Raw genomic sequence first — 16836 nt, forward strand, 5'->3', positions numbered from 1 at the left:
GGAGAAGGCCACTATCTTCCTGGGAAAACTTTCTGCTAGGAAATTTTAGACATGATCTCAAACTTGTCTGAATCTGGTTTCATACCATAAATCTCAACTTTCTTCCCTCCCCGACTCTCAGGGTCAGATGTTGTAATTAGCCTAGGTTTGTTCTGGCCATAATGAAGGCTGCATAGGCCTCCTGCACGTAATTCTCAGGCAAATATTTAGTGTTGCTGCAGCTGTTTTCCTGCAGAAGCTTCTAAGGTTTCTCCTGATAAGAGCAACTCCTTTTGCTCCACATCATTAAGGAATTATTTTAACGATGACTTCCCTATTTCCAGAACTGGCTATTTTTTTAAAGGCTTTAATGAATAGGGGCGCAAAACTCAAAAATGTCCTCAGCAGTCTTGTTTGTATCCGCAACTGTCTGGAATAGTCTGATCTGTTAGTAATATGCAAGGATCACAAAGAACACACAGACAAGGGAAAAGACAGACATATAGCACCAAGTACAGTCAGGTCGAGTCAGTACTAATGGCGACTCAGGTGGCATTACACCACAACTGATTGCCACGGGGCAACCCAGGACACATCTCCGTGGAGCGTGGATCCTGTTCCTCCGGCAATATTTGCCTGCCTAGTCAGCATTTCTGCTACACTGGCAAGACAGCCGTGGATGTAGCAGAGACCAATGGATGCTGGCGAACAGCTTGTTCTCTCCCTTTCTCCTTTTTATTTAGTCTGAAACTGAAGCCTATGGGTCCACGCTCCCACCTTTATTGGTGGTCCGCCCTCCTCAGTGAATCCTCTCTGGACACTCTGTCTTAGACGTGCCCAGGTGTGTGTCTTCTAGGTGTTCTCGAAGCCAGTCAAGATAATAGAGCAGAGTAACCCTCACAGTATACAACAGCGGAGCAGAGGTGACGCCTCTGCCCAGGGCAGGCTGCTGCCCACCAGATGACCCATGTGCATTGTGGTGTTAATCTGCATGGACACGGGACAGTTGAACAGAGGAACCTCAAGTGTCAGAGCAAGTATTCAGAACGTGCTTGGAGAATCTCTGGAGGGGCCAAGTGGCCAGTGATGCTGGAGGGGATGCAGAAGGGGAGGGCGAGATGAGGTGGGATCAGCAAGGACTAAAGGACCCCTGGCTCCTAACTGTGTAACAAGAAAAGAATCTGTCTGTGTTCACTGTGGTCCCGGCTCCAGGGCAATGCTGCCGTGTCTAGGAAAGTCTATTCACAGGGCTCACCACTGTGCCGTTTCAGGGGTCCGCTAGGGGTCTGGATATACCCCCTCAAATGAGGGATAATGTATACCAGAATATTGTGTTACATGTTATAAATACATGCCACTTTTCAGTTTGTGAAAAAAAATTAAATTATTTAGGGCTGGTGGGATGGCTCAGCATGTAAAGGTGCTTACCACAAAATCTGAAAACCTAAGTTGGGTTCCTAGGACCCACAGAGTAGAAAGAACCAACACTCTCAAGCTGTCTTTTGATTTCCACACATGTTCTGTAGCACACACACACATACTACATAAATGTAATAAATGAAAAATAAAGGTATGCTGTTCATCCCTGGAGACTGAGGACAGATAATCCTAGCCCCCAGAGACCTTGCTAGGTGGGCATGGCTCTGCCAGGAAGGGGGCCCTTGGTGGATACGGTGCTCCTTTTCATATCCACGAAAGACTGTCTGGTACCTCGCACCAGAACTGGAGGTGAGTGGTGATGTGTGAAGACAGAGGAGACTGGAAATTCCGCCTCTAATAGGGACTGCCCTTGGCTTCCCCACTGTCAGCCCTTTTCTCCTTCTCACGCCCTTTGTTGTTTTGGGGGCAGAAACGCAGAGGTACCTGAATTTGCATATTCTCTCTCATGCTCTCTCTCTCTCCCTCTCTCTTTCTCTCTTACACACATATGCACACATGCACACATACTCGCACATAAACACACAGACACACAAACATGCACACACACACGCCACACACATACACAGGCACACACACACCAGTCCTATACATTAGGAACTCTCCCTGTCTCCCTGCCCTGCTGGCTCTGCTCCTCCCACGTCCTATGGATCAGCTGCCTCCAGTACTCAGTATTCATGAGACGTCTAGTGTGAGTCTGGCACAAGGTAGCCTTTCAAACTGCACTGGCCTGCTGCCTCCTCATCCTGTGCCAACACAGCACAAAGCCACTAGATCCTATGGCAACAAGGGACTCAGGTTCTCTAAGATGGTCCCAAATTTAAATAATTTTATCCTTTTCAAAAAAGCAACAATTTAAATGTGATTATATGACCCCTAATGTTTAAGGAATGTTAAGAGTCACAAGACTGGGTATATTATAGTTTTTCTGTTTCATATTTTTGCTCTGTTTTGTTTTTGTGATTCTAGAGGGTGGAGCCCCATACTAGGCAAGTGTTCGATTACTGAGTTACATCTCTTGGCCTTTGAATTGACCAAGATCTTGCAGACCAGATCTTGCTGTGTAGCCCAGGCTGGCCTTGAACGCCTCATCCTCCTGCCTCTGCCTCCGAAGTGCTGGGTTATGAGTGGATACCGCCACACCCAGTGTTTCTTCATTAAAAAAACAAACAAAAACAATGTCTTTTGAGAAACAGAAAATGTTAAATTTGATGAAGGTCAATCTCCTGCATTTTGATGAACTTTAGGTGTTGCTTCTTCTATAACCACACAATCTTCGCATCTGAAAAATCACAAAACTTGTTTTCTAGTAGTTCTAGCAAAATAACTTATATTAGACTGAAGAACAATGTGAAATCAATTCAATTATACAACACAAAGTCATAGTATAGGTCTGGCCTATACACATGAACATCCGTTGTTCTAAATTATTGGATCAAAAGTATATTTTTTCCATTGAGTTGCCTTTGTCCCTTATTAAAAAAAAATCAACTGGATCCAGAAACATGATTCATCATATAAAGGTACTTGTGCCGGGCAGTGGCAGCACACACCTTTAATTCCAGCACTCAGGAGGCAGAGACAGGAGGATCTCTGTGAGTTCGAGGCCAGCCTGATCTACAGAGCAAGTTCTAGGACATCCAGAGCTAGACAGAGAAGCTCTGTCTCAAATATATATATATATATATATATATATATATATATATATACACATATATATATATATGTGTGTGTGTGTGTGTGTGTGTGTGTGTATGTATGTATGTATGTATTACTTGCTACCCAGCCTTGATGACTTCAGTTTTATTCCTGGGAACCACAGGATGGGAGAAGAGAACAGACTCCTCAGACTCCTGAAAGTTGCTCTTCCTCCTCCCACCCCACCCCACCTCTGCCCGAAACAGACCCTGTGGTGAACGCTCAGTTTTCCACAGTAAGTGTAGTGTTTGTTTTAGGGGGTTCCACAAAATGCGTAATACTAGACTGAAGGAATGCCTGCTCCTGGTTGGCCAAGAGATTTTAATCTCCTGTGGCTTTTCGGTTTTGCCAAATGCTAATTCTTCTGTTTACTTAGTTTTGTAGATCAGACATACAGTGTATTGATCAAGACAAGAATTGAATTGATCAATTTCCTGTCATTGACACGGAATCACGTTTTTGCAAAAACCCCGCCTGATTCTGCAGTGTTATGCTTTCTGTGTGTGGTGACCTGAGCTGCCAGAATTCTGCTCTGCTCAGGAGAAACACTGGTTGCAGTTTTCTTCTATTTTAAGATCTTTCCCCCTTGCTTGGGCATAGGGGTAAAGCTGGCTGTGCTGGCTACAAGCTGGAGTCATCAGAGAGGAAGGAACCTCAATTGAGATAATACCTCCATGAGATCCAGCTGTAGGCAAGCCTGTAGGGCATTTTCTTAATTAGTGATTGATAAGGAGGGACAGGTCCATTATGGTTCCAACATAGATCCATCCCTGGGCTGGTGGTCCTAGGTTCTATAAGAAAGCAAGTTGAACAAGATATGGGAAGCAAGCCAGTAAACTGCCCCCCTCCACAACCTCTGCATCCTGCCCTAGCTCCTTAGCTCCTGCCTCCAGCTTCCTGCCCTGCCTCAGTTCCTGTCCTGACTTCCTTTGATGATGAACAGTTCTGTGAAAGCACAAGTCAGACAAACCCTCTGCTCCCCACGTTGCTTTGGTCATGGTGTCTCCTCACAGCAATAGTTGCCTAATTAAGACTGGACCGGGTATGACGGCTCATGCTTTTAGTCTCAGCTCCCCAGGCGAGGCAAGTAGACCTCTGTCAGTTAGAGGCCAGTCTGATCTGCATAGTAAGTTTTAGGCCCGCCAGAGCTACATAGAGAAACACTGCCCCAATTAAACAAAAATTGAGTTGGAGGCTGGAGAGAAGGCTCAGTGATTAGGAGTGCATACTGCTGTTGCAGGGGACCCGAGTTCAGTCCCTAGCACTTGCAATAGCTTGCCCACTACTGCCTGTAATTCTATCACCAGGCTTCCATGGGCATCTGAATTCACATACATATTCTCATACATAGATGCATAACGAAAATAAAACAGATCTTAAAAAACAAAACTGAACTGGAAATGTGTGTCCTCACATCTGCGTTGGGGACACATTTATATAAAATTGATATCATTCCTTAAGTTTTTGGTGGCCTTCACCAGTGAGGCCATGTGGGACTGCAGGGTTTTTGTGTTTAACTATGACTTCATTTTTTTTAAAAAAAAGATGTATTTATTATGTATACAGTATTCTGCCTGCATATATCCCTACAGGTCATAAGAGGGCATCATATCTCATTATAAATGGTTGTGAGCCACCATGTGGTTGCTGGGAATTGAACTCAGGACCTCTGGAAGAGTAGCTGATGTGGGATTCACCTCTGTGTGCTGTGAATACCATTGGTTAATAAAGAGGCTGTCTTGACCTGTGATAGGGCAAAAGAGTAAAGCTAAGCAGGGAAAACTAAACTGAATGCTGGAAGAAGGAAGGTGGAGTTTAGAGAAGCCATGGAGCCACCTCTAGAGACAGATAATTCTGGAACCTTGCTGGTAAGCCACAAGCCTCATAGTAAAATATAAAATAATGGAAATGGGTTAAATTAAGATGCAAAAGCTAGCCAATAAGAAGTTAGAGATAATAGGGCCAAAAAGTAATTTAATTAATACAGTTTCTGTGTGATTATTTCAGGAGTCTGGGCAGCTGGGAAATGAACAAGCGGCCCTCTACACGAGCAGCCAGTGCTCTTAACCTCTGGGCCATCTCTCCAGCCTCCTCATTTTTTTTAATGGATAGACTATCTCCTTTTCCTCTTGAGTTTATTTTATTTATCTGTGTCTTTTAAGGAATATTTCCCTTTGGCATAAAATTGTTCTTTCGTTATTACTTTTGAGGTGGGACTATTATAGCTCAGACTGCCCTTGAATCACTAGTAACTGAGAGTGACCTTGAGCTGATCCTTCTGCTGCCACTTCCCAGAGCCTGGGGATTACAGGTGTGCGCCGCCAAGCCCAATTTACACGCAGCACAGTGGCTCCGTCCCCAGGCTTCCTCCATACCTGGCTAACACTCTACCAGCTGGACCCCATTCCCAGTTCTGCCTCCTTCTCTTCTTGCTCTGAGGCTTCCGGGAAGACAAGGCTTGTGTCAGCCTCCTTCTCAAACACACTTGACAAAGAGCAGGCACACACACAATTCCAAAGACAGAGCGGTGTGAAAGCAGAGGTGTGGAACACATTTTCTGTGCTCGGGATCGCTCATAGATGAGCAAACGCTCCTCCTCGTGCCTGTCTGTGAAGTGGAATGGTCAAAATCTACTGTTTGGCTATGATAATTAAACAGTGGAAGATCTAGGCTAACATGAACCCACACCACACACTTAGGGTCAAAGAACTCTGTGTGTGTGTGTGTGTGTGTGTGTGTGTGTGCAGGTGTCTACGCAGGTGCACATGTGGAGGTCAGGTGTCAATAGCAGGTGTCTTCTGTCTCTCTCCATCTTGTGTTTTGAGACAAGGTCTCCCAATGAATCTGGAGCTCACTGACTTGGTTAGGCTGGGTGGCTGGCAGACCCCAGGGATACACTGTCTCTCCCTCTGTCTCCCCAGCACTTGGATTATAAATACATATGACCATTCCCCCCTGAGTACCAGGAATTTGACTCAGGTCCTCATGCCTGTGGAGGACGTTCTTAGCCTTTCTCCCCGTTTCTCCAGCCCCATAGAACTTTTTACTGTGTCTTTAGATGGATTTAGCTCTCACCAGCTGCCATGATACTGTGCAGCGGTCAACTAAGTGATCCTGGGCCTTTGCCAGGCAAATCTTCCCCTCCCCCTTCCTCCCGGGACAAGTTTTCCATCTGTGGGGTTTTCTTTGATGATAGCGTGTGTCTGTGTGGGTGGGCCTGACACCCAGGCTCTTGTTCCTGTCACCTTCACACGCAGGCATCTGCTGAGACAGCTGCTTTTCAGCGTGCTTTCTTATCACAAGTTTCATCGATTCCAAGGAGAAAGCCATGTTCAGCTTGTCAACTTTCTGGGCTCCGTTGGAGCATAAAAGACATTCTAGGTTTTCCTGGGTATGTGTTGGTGTAACATGAGGGGCCGGCTTGTTGGGGTATCTGTTCCCACCCAGTACCCCACAACCCACAAGCCCCAAAGAAAATTACACACAGGACTCCATAAGATTATAAACTGATTGGCCCATTAGGTCAGGCTTCTTATTAGTCCTTGTAACTTATATTAATCCATTATCATTATCTATGTTAGCCACACGGCTCAGTACCTTTCTCAGTGTGATAGCTCACATGTTGCCTCTTCGGTGATCTGGGCAGGAATGGCGGAGGGAGCTTCCTGCTTCCTAGAATACTCCCAGTCTCTTTGTTCCGCCTCTACTTCCTGTCTAGCTTTCCTGCCTATACTACCTGCCTGGCCAATCAGCGTTTTATTAAAATACATGATTGGCAGAATACAGACAATTCTCCCGCACCATGTTGGGAGCATGTGGAACCAGATAGACACCTTGGTCTGCCTGCTTGAATTCTGACCTCAAGGCCTCAGAGCCCGTCTAGGTCCCTGGTGGAGTTTGTGACTCCATAGATTCCACCCTGGCATGAAAGCCTAGGCTTCCGGATCAGGCTATGTGAAGTGAACAGGGAACAGGAATGAAGGATAGGGATATTTTCATATTCTGCTTTATAAAAAATGCATACACTTCATATTAGAAGAAGGAATCGGTGCTCAATGTTATTAATGCTTAGTCTGTTCTGAGTTAACCCCTCCTCGCTCAGATGCTCCTGGAAAGATGCAAAGTTGGCACCAGCAGAAATGAACTTGATCCCACTTTCAAGAAGTAGCTAACACCTGTGCTCAGACATCCACCATGAGAGAAGAGGGAAGAGCTAATGAGAGAAACACTGGCGTCGTAATTCTCAGAAACCTGGCTGACCAAAGCCAAGACCGAGCTCTGGAGTGACTGATGCTTTTGTGTCCCCAACACCCTCTTCTCTTTGTATAATCTGCCGGTTGGAGATGAGATTTAAGACGGTTAGGATATAAATCTTTGTCTCCCCAGATTCAGCGCTCTGGATAAAGTTGAGCAGGATCCAGTGCCTACGTCTGCTGACTGACTTCTAAGGAGAGCTGGCCCCAGCTGAGTTCCCCGTGAGGACGCTCCTGGTGACGGGTCCATGCCTCAGGTGTCTAGCTCTCCTCCTGCCTGTTTCCTCTTCTACTAAGGAAGTGTTGTTTGGTTGGATTTTGCTTTTTGTTGTTGTTGCTGTACCTAAAGAGCAGATTCTAGGGAGGCTCGGTGTCCCCAGGCTGTTGTTCATGATGCAGGCTGCAGGTACTGAGGTTTTTTTGCTTTGCTTTGTTGTTGTTGTTTTGTTTTGTTTTCAAGACAAGGTTTCTCTGTATGGCTTTGGAGCCTGTCTTGGAACTCTCTCTCTCTTGTAGTCCAGGCTGGCCTCAAATTCACAGAGTTCCGCCTGCCTTTGCCTCTCGAGTGTTGGAATTAAAGGCGTGTGCCACCACTGCCCGACGGTACTGAGTTATCTTGAAACCAGAATGTTGACTTATTCATACTTCAGGTTTTATGAAGAGTGCTTGTTCTAAAATATTGTCTACACCATAAATTTGAAGACCATAGTAGGTAGTCAGAAGCCGAGACTCACTGCCTTCTTTCTCTCTGCTTCCACTGAGAAATATTCCTTTATAATAGGCATCAGCTGTAGATAGAGGAAAGGTAGAGAGAAACCGTTGAAAATTTAAAATTATTGAGATTGCTTTACATATAAAATCATTGTCCTGTTCCATGTATATAAAATAAAAGCAAGTATTTGTTGTGCATAATTTCTTGATGTAGCATTTCTCCACCAAATGCTTTATGAATCAATGCACATAGCCTTTGATTTACAGATAGATAGTGTACTTATTCAAAAGGGATGTCTTCTTCATGATTACTTTTTTGTTCTGTTTTATTTTTAATTAATAAATTAATTTGAGAAAGGATTTTATGTAGCCCAAGCTGGCCTAGAACTCAGTATGTATCTCAGGATGACTTTGAACTCCCAAACCTCTGTCTCCACTTTCCAAGTGCTGGGATTACAGGTATGTGCTACCACGCTGACCGTGTTTCTTTTCTTTCTTTTTAAATCTTTCTCTAAGGCCAGTGAGCTGGTCAAATGGCTCGGTGGGAAAAGTCTACAACTGAGCCTGAGGCCTTGAGATCAATCCCTGGGACCCATGGAAAGACTGTGACCTCTACATGTGTGCATCCCTTCCCATGCACACCAAATAAACAAAATGTAATAACACTAATAAAAATCTCGATCTCTGTTCTCAGGAAGCCCATCCTTTCTGCAGTTTTTATCTCTTAGTAGGACACCTGCAAGAGCCACTGAACATTTCCTGAGCTAAAACTGTCTTTTCTCCACTTCCTGACATGTCGGCCTGCCAGCTGGCCACCTTCCGTTCTTGCTCACTCAGGGTGGGTGGCTGGCTTCTCCCTGAGCTGGCTTGCGACTGATGCTCCAGTCAAACGTCGACATAACACTTTACTCACAGATACTGTTGGAATCAAGTCATCCTGCATTCCCTACCATACAGGTGACAGATCTGGGCTGGAGGATTAAAGGCGACTCCTAGCCTCTACAGATGAAGGCTCCCGCCACACAGGTGACAGATCTGGGCTGGAGGATTGAAGGCGACTCCTAGCCTCTACAGATGAAGGCTCCCGCCACACAGGTGACAGATCTGGGCTGGAGGATTGAAGGCGACTCCTAGCCTCTACAGATGAAGGCTCCCGCCACACAGGTGACAGATCTGGGCTGGAGGATTGAAGGCGACTCCTTGTCTCTACAGATCAAGTCTCTGGTCTCTAAATCCTTTGGCTTGTCTGGTCTACTCTTGATATATGTGCTTGTGATTGTTTCATCTGATAGTTGATGAGGTCAAGTCTCTCAGAGCCTCAGCATCCTGACCAAATTTTCCTGGCCAGTGAGCAATGGTACCAGAGTTCTAGTGGTCCAACTCCCAAGCCCACTGCCCTTACCTCCGTGTTACCTCCAGACCTGGGATGAAGGGTAACGGTTGCCAAGCTCTCAGCAAAGCCTGGGGCTCCTTGGGCAGAAATCAGGCAAATGTAGTTGACATTGAGAACCTATTATGCTAGAGTGTGGGGGGACTTCCTGTCATGAAGTGTGGTAGCTTAAAGTCAGAGGTAGTGGCACTATTAGGAGGTGTGGCTTTGTTGGAACAAGTATTGCCTTATTGGAGGAATTGTGTCACAGTGGGGGTGAGCTTTGAGGTTTCCTATGCTCAAGATACCACCCAGTGTCACAGATGACTTCTTGTTGCCTGCAAGACGTAGGCCTCTCAGCTCCCTCTCCAGCACCGCGTCTGCCTGATTGGATGGTGAAAGGATCTTCTGTTGTCTTCAGCACTCATGCACATAGATGATGTAAGACATCTGTGCTTGTGGTTAAGCCTTGTAGAGGAGATGGCCAGAGAGAGCGGTCACTTCACACTGTGATCTGATCACTGTCATTTCCACTAGGGAATGAGTGACTGGCATCCTCTGGTATAGCCCCCCAACAGCTCACGATCTTGGGGTTTGCTTGTCGTTTTGATGAAGATGCTGCTACACTCACAGGCACTCCCAAGTACATCCTAACATCCCATTGATTTCCTTTCAAAAGGGACGCTGAGTGGAGACAAAGGGCTGGTAAAGTCAGGCGTCCGGTGTGGTCAGGGAGAGGAAGCCAGAAGCCCAGCCCAGCAGAGCAAATGGTCCATTAAAGTGCATGGTCATGGAAGTAAAAGGGAGCCCAGCAACTGTGGGCAGTGAACAGCGCTCAGAAAGGAACAGGGAAAACCACAGAAGAGTCAAGGTCAGAAGCCAACAGAAACACTGACATCCAGACACAGGCAGCTGAAGAATCAAATGAAACAGAAGGGAACCCTTGACTGCCTGGAGACCTCACGCTGGGTAGTTTTAGAAAAGCAAGGGAGGAAAAGCTAGGAAGAGAGAGGGAGAAAGGAGGAGGGCGAGGGACACAGTAGGAGCCAATGTGAACCCAAGAGAGGGCAGATATCATGAACGTGTGAGGAGGCTTCACAGAACCCAGAACTCCTTGATGGTTTCAGGGACATGAGGGGAATGAGACCCCTCTCTTTTCTGCCTGATTCAGCTAGACTCGACTGGCCAGTGAACCCCAGGGATCCCCCTCTCTGTGCCTACCCAACGCTTGGATTACAGACATGCTCTGCCACACTCTGCTTTCCACACGGACGGTAGGAATCTAAACGCAGAACCTCACAGCTGCACCTCATGCTAAGGTGCCTCGTTAACCCCTCTGCTTGGCCTTTTGAAGCAAGACTTTACTCTGTAGTCCAGGCTAGCCTAGAATTTCTGGCGTCCCTCTGGTCTCAGCCATCCAAGTGCTGGCATTACAGGCATGCACCACCACATCTGGATTTCTTCTGCCTCCCATGCCACCCCTAGACAACAATTTCTTACTCTCTGTAAGAAAGAATTCTGAATGGCCTACATGTGGTCAGGTCCCCACCCTGGGGCTAAACCACCTTGCCTAGGTTGGGTGTCAGGTTACATTTAGGTTAGCTCACAAAAACTTACCCAGAGGGTCAAGACCCATCCTTCAGTCTCAGCATTGACCGGACCAGGTGGTGTCACATGAAGATAGGACAAATAACAGAAATGAAAGGGTGCCGTGAGGACACAGGGGTTACAGCAATTCTTTTACCAACATTCGTAACTGGGAGAGTGCCCAGAACCCCGACTCTGTTAGTGCCTTTGCATCAGTGATGTTAGCTCCTACGCACCAGAAGAAAACCCTAGGCGCATCGAGACCCTGAAAAATGGAAATGGCTCTCCTTCATCTGGGGTCGGGTTCTAAAGTCTTTTGTTACAGAAGACGCTGCAGGGGAAGGCAGGTGTTCTAAGGCCTGGTCATCAGGTTCACAAAGAAGAAGGCTCCCAGACTAGGTCATGACTTAGTAATAATAATAATAATACTAATAAAAAAAACAAATAAAGGAAGGGTCAGGATCAGGGAGATGATTGTATCAGTAAAATATTTTCCACAAAAGCATGAGTGTAGCACGAATAATAAAAACCCATAGATAAATATTGGGGTTCAACCTGAAGATCAGAAAAGCAAAGCAGCCTTGCCACTAGGGAGCTCTACCTCTGAAATCTTCAGAATGAAAGGGAGGAGCTCCTGTCTCCTTCCGCCTATTCCTCTCTAGTGCTGGGATTAAAGGCATGCACCACCACTGCCTGGTCTGTATGCCTGACTAGTGTGACTGTTTTGCCTTCTGATCTTCAGGCAACCTTTACTTATTAAAATACAAATAAATATCACTACACATGAGGACCTCAGTGTGATCACCAGTACTAACCCCCCCCTCCCACACACACACACAAACCCCTAAGCATAGGGACATGCTTATAATTCCGACACTGGGAGGTGGAAACAGGACGGTCTCCAGGGCTCATTGGCCAGCTAGCCTAGCTGAATCTGTGATTCTGGGTCCAGTGAGAGATTCTGTTTAAAAAAAAAAAAAGAAAGAAAAAAGAAAAGAAAAAAAGAATCTCAGGTGAAGAACAACTAAAGAGGATACCCAGCGTTAATGTCTGTCTCACGTTACGTACCAGCTCACACACATATACACATATACGCAAAATTAAAATATGATTCTTGGGGCTGAAGAGATGACTCAGCGATTAAGCGGGTGTCCCCTCTTCTAGAGGACTTGGATTTGGTTCTCAGCACCCACATCAGGCAGCTCACAAGTGCTTATAACTCCAGTTCCAGGAGACCCAGCGCTCTCTTCGGGAATCTACAAGCGACTGTACTCACACAGGTACAGGCACACATGCAGATACATAATTGAGAATCTTAAAACATGATTCCTAAGCACTGGTCATCAGTGTTTAGACAGCGAAGTGACCAGGCAGTAAGGTTATTTACTGGAGTCTGTTATCGGGCAAAGAAGTCAGCTGCTCTTTGTGTGGCTACTGAAGATGGTCCCTCTGCAGCAATATTACAGAAGAACGCAGACACGGAGACAGTCAAACCACAGCAAGCCACTGATTCCTGGCCTATAGATTCCCACTTTCCCTGAATCCCTCCGCTCTGCAGCAGAAGCAAACAATAACTATAAAGGCTGAACTCAAAAGAAGGATACCGTGAATTTCCACTTACAATTTGTTTTAGAGTTTAGAATTTATAGTGGAGATTGCACCATCAGTTTTTACCGAGAAAGCCCTAAATTTCATTCAACGGCAACTCGAGTTTGAAAAGGTTCTGAAGGCAACCCAGCAGGACCACTTCATCCCTGCCTTACTGTATTCGCTGGGGTAAATTATTTAAGTTACTGTGCTATTTTGATAGGGGAGATAACAAGAACCTGTCTCTTGAGGGTTACTGTGACACTTGAGAGTAAAACCCGTGTTATCTGAAGTGACCATTGCAGGAGCCTGCTTTTCTCTGCTTTGGTGGCCTTGGTTCATGGAGTGTTAATTACTAATAATTATTAATGTGTTTTGCACAGCCATTCACCAAGAAAGGCCCCAGGTAAAGGTGGGAGGAGAAGTGTGGGTCGTTTGTTGAATATTTTTGTTGTGAACATCAAAATGTAAAAATATGTATATCTGAACAGTGTGGAAGGAGGTGATGCCTTCTTCCCAGGTTGTAAAGACTAAATAGGGTTCTATGTGAGAATATAGTTTTATACTATTGAATATCAGCCATGTGAATATTTTGCCCCAGCTGCTCCAAAGTCCAGACTTTTTTTTAAAAAAAGATTTATTTATTATGTATACAGTGTTCTGCCTGCATGTATGCCTGCACAGCAGAAGAGGACACTAGATCTCATTATAGGGTTGTAGGCCACCATGTGGTTGCTGGAAAGTAAACTCAGGACCCTGGAAGAGCAGCCAATGCTCTTAACCTCTGAGCCATCTCCCCAGCCCCAAAGTCCAGACTTTTAAAACACACTAGGAAGCCATGTGGTAGTGGCACAGGGAAGGCTTTAATCTTAGCACTTGGGAAGCAGAAGCAGGCAGATCTTTGCATTCAGAATAAGCCTGGTCTATAGAGTGAGTTCCAGGACAGCCAGAGCTATGCAGAGAGACCCTGTCTTGAAAGACAAAAACCAACCACTAGAAGTGGGCTGGAGAGATGGCTCAGTGGTTAAGAGCCCGGGCTGCTTTTGCAGTGGAGCCAGCATCTTTTCCCAGCTCCCAGGAAAGGGCTCACAACCGTCTCTAACTTCAGTTTCATGGTATATGATGCCCTCTTCTGTTCTCCACAGGCACTGCAAGCAGGGGTGCACTTACAGGCAAGCAGGCAGATCACTCATGTACATAAAACAAAAATAAAATCTTTAAAAAAAATACTCTCGTGGTGACTTGGGAAAATGGATTGCAATACCAATACTGGATCAAACTTCTTTATGGGAGTAATTACTATTGTTGTTGTTGTTAATGTTATTTAAGATAAATCTTATACTGTAGACAAAACTAGATTGGAATTCATTATGTAGACCAGGCTGACTTCAAATTCACAGCAATCCTACACCCGTAGCCTCTTGAATGCTGGGATCACTGGTGCTAGCCTCTAACTCTGACTTGGAAAGAATTTTTAAAGTGAGATAAATCACTTCTTAAACAATTATGTGACTAGATGCAGGTGAGGGCATATGTGTGAGGTGCCTGTAGAGACGGGAGGTATCAGATCTCCTTGAGCTCTGTGGAGTTCTAGCCAGTGATGAACAGTTCAGCCTGGGTGCTGGAAACTGAACCAGGGTCCTCTGCAAAAGCAGCCAGTGATCTGAACTGCCGAGCCTCTCTCCAGCCCTGGATGAATCCCTCTTAGACACAACAAATATACTGAGATCCTAGAATCAGAAGAAAATTAATAAATTCTGTTCTTCATTATTTTTTTTTTTCGAGACAGGGTTTCTCTGTAGCTTTGGTGCCTGTCCTGGAACTAGCTCTTGTAGACCAGGCTGGCCTCAAACTAACAGAGACCTGCCTGCCTCTGCCTCCCAAGATGGGATTAAAGGCGTGTGCCATCGCTGCCCGGTTCTGTTCTTCATTTTGCAACCTGATAAAACCGGATGTGTATTTGTGTGCGTGTGCACGCGCATGTGTGTGCATGTGTGTATGTGGTGTGTGTGCATGCTGCGCACTGCACCTCCCCTGCGTTCTATGTGCTACAGTACAGTTCACAAGCTTCTGGCAAGAGGCTGGAGGTTGAAATACACAAACACACACAGAGACAGACAGACACACGGACGTCTAATCACTGGTAAGAAGCCCTTTATTCAATAGCACCATGGAGGCTTATATACCTAACAGTCAAATGGGCCAACAGGTGAAAACCTTATCCTCTGATCCTCAAGGCAAGGCACAGCTTTTAGTAATTCTAATCAGAAGGCTCTAGCAGGGAAGAGCAGCTGAAGGCCAGGACTTCAAACGGTCCCAATATGTGTGTGTGTGTGTGTGTGTGTGTGTGTGTGTGTGCATGTGTGCGTGCATGTGTGCGTGTGTGCATGTGTGTGTGTGCGTGTGTGTGTGTGTGTGTGAGGGTCCCATTCTGTGGCCAGGCTGGCCTGGGACTGATTGTCTTCTTACTGCAGTTTTCCCAATGCTGAGAATTCACGTGCACACTACTCACTTCGCCAGCCTAGGAGTGACTTCGTGGTAAGTCTTGCTTGTGCAGAGAGACACGTACCTGGTTAGAAGTGCCATCCTGCCCAAATGTAAGCAGGCTGCCTTGGTCTGAAAATGACAAAGGACACAGGGGTCAAGTATGTGATGCCAGGAGAGGACAGTGTCCCGCCTGCTTGCTGTGGAATCGTGAAGCTTTTCAGAGGCTCTGACTTCCACTGTGGTCACCAGGACCGGGGCTGAGCTGGACAGCTGGGTTCGGCAGAAAGGCCTCGCAAGGAACCTTCAATAACCCATGCTGTCCCTCTCCTAGACTCTGGGTTCTACGGTGGCTTTCTGAGGGGTTTTTCAATGTGCTGTGGGCAGGACTAGGTGACTGAGGCTTCACCAATGGAGAGCAGATTAGGACAGGGTTGTCCCCACCATCCACCTGGGAACAGCATTGCTTCCTGAGGAGCAAGAGCAAGGGTGATGTGATGTGTATGATTTAGCAGGCGCCTACCCTTCAACATGGAGCCAGGCTCCTGTAAGTTATTCAGTTTAACTGAAGTGAGATGCTTAGAAAGTAGGCCATAGCATCTGTATTTACGGTAACAAATTTGGCGCACACACATAAGTGTGTATTTTCCAGACTAGGCAAAAGTGGAAGCAAGCTGCAGAACACTGGGAAGCCTGGAAGGTCTGGGCTTTATTGGGATGCTTTGCTATAGCCTTTCCAGAGACCTCCCTCCTGCCAGAGGTTTTGTCCCTGAGGCACTGAGCCAGGCCGAGGCAGCTGCCTCTTTCTTCTGTGACTTCATTCTTCCCTGCTAACGACACTCCAAACACTGGCAGTGGCTCAGCGCCCTGCATCACTTCAGCGGGAGTCTGCACCACGGTTGATGTTTTTGTTTGTTTTTATCCGGCAGTCTTACTATGTCACCCGGACTAGCTTAGAAATGACTACATAGCTCAAGCTAGCCTTGAACTCACAGCAATCCTTCCGCCTCAGTCTCCCAAGTGCTATAGAATGACAAGCCCGAGCCACCACGCTGGCTGACACATCCTTTTTAAACCGACAGATTGCCTTGTCTGTTCCAAGCCAGCGTGAATTCCACAGGAAGAGAGGGCCGCGTGGCGCGCCTTTAGCTCCACACGCTCTTCCCGCCCCAGTGCGATCTTCCTTTCCCCGGCCCGCCCTGAGCTCCACGCCCAGCGCGCCCTTTCCTTCCCCGGGTAGCTAGCACTACCCGGGGCGGCGGAGGAGAGGACAAGCCGGGCTGATGGCGGGAGGTGCCCTACCGCCAGGCGCGCGGGCGGGCGGCGGCGTAGCAGGAAGCTCCCATTCATAAAGCGAACACCTGCTCGCAGCCTCCTGCCTCTCCCCACCCACTAGCAGCCTGGGCAGCTTGGGTTTGGCAACCTTCACGGTGTCGCCGCCAGGCGCCAGGTCCTCTCCGCTCCGGGCCTCGTCGACCAGCCTCGGTAGATCCGAGGAGACAAAAAAAAAAAAAAAAAAAAAAAAAAAAAAAAAAAAAAAAAAAGCTTGTGGCACGATACGTAAATCAAACCTCGCCCTTTGGCGCGAGGCTGTCCGACATTTTGTGCTTTGAAAGCTTTTGCGGCGAAATAGATTTAGGAAGCGACTGTCGCACTGCTCTGCGGGGCCTTTTTTTTCCAAGCGATTGGCCTTTTAGCGGCCGCTGTTTACGCTTGCATGGTGGCCCGGAG

This window comes from Myodes glareolus, chromosome 22 (genome assembly GCF_982192425.1).
Source record: "Myodes glareolus chromosome 22, mMyoGla1.1, whole genome shotgun sequence".
Taxonomy (NCBI): Eukaryota; Metazoa; Chordata; class Mammalia; order Rodentia; family Cricetidae; genus Myodes; species Myodes glareolus.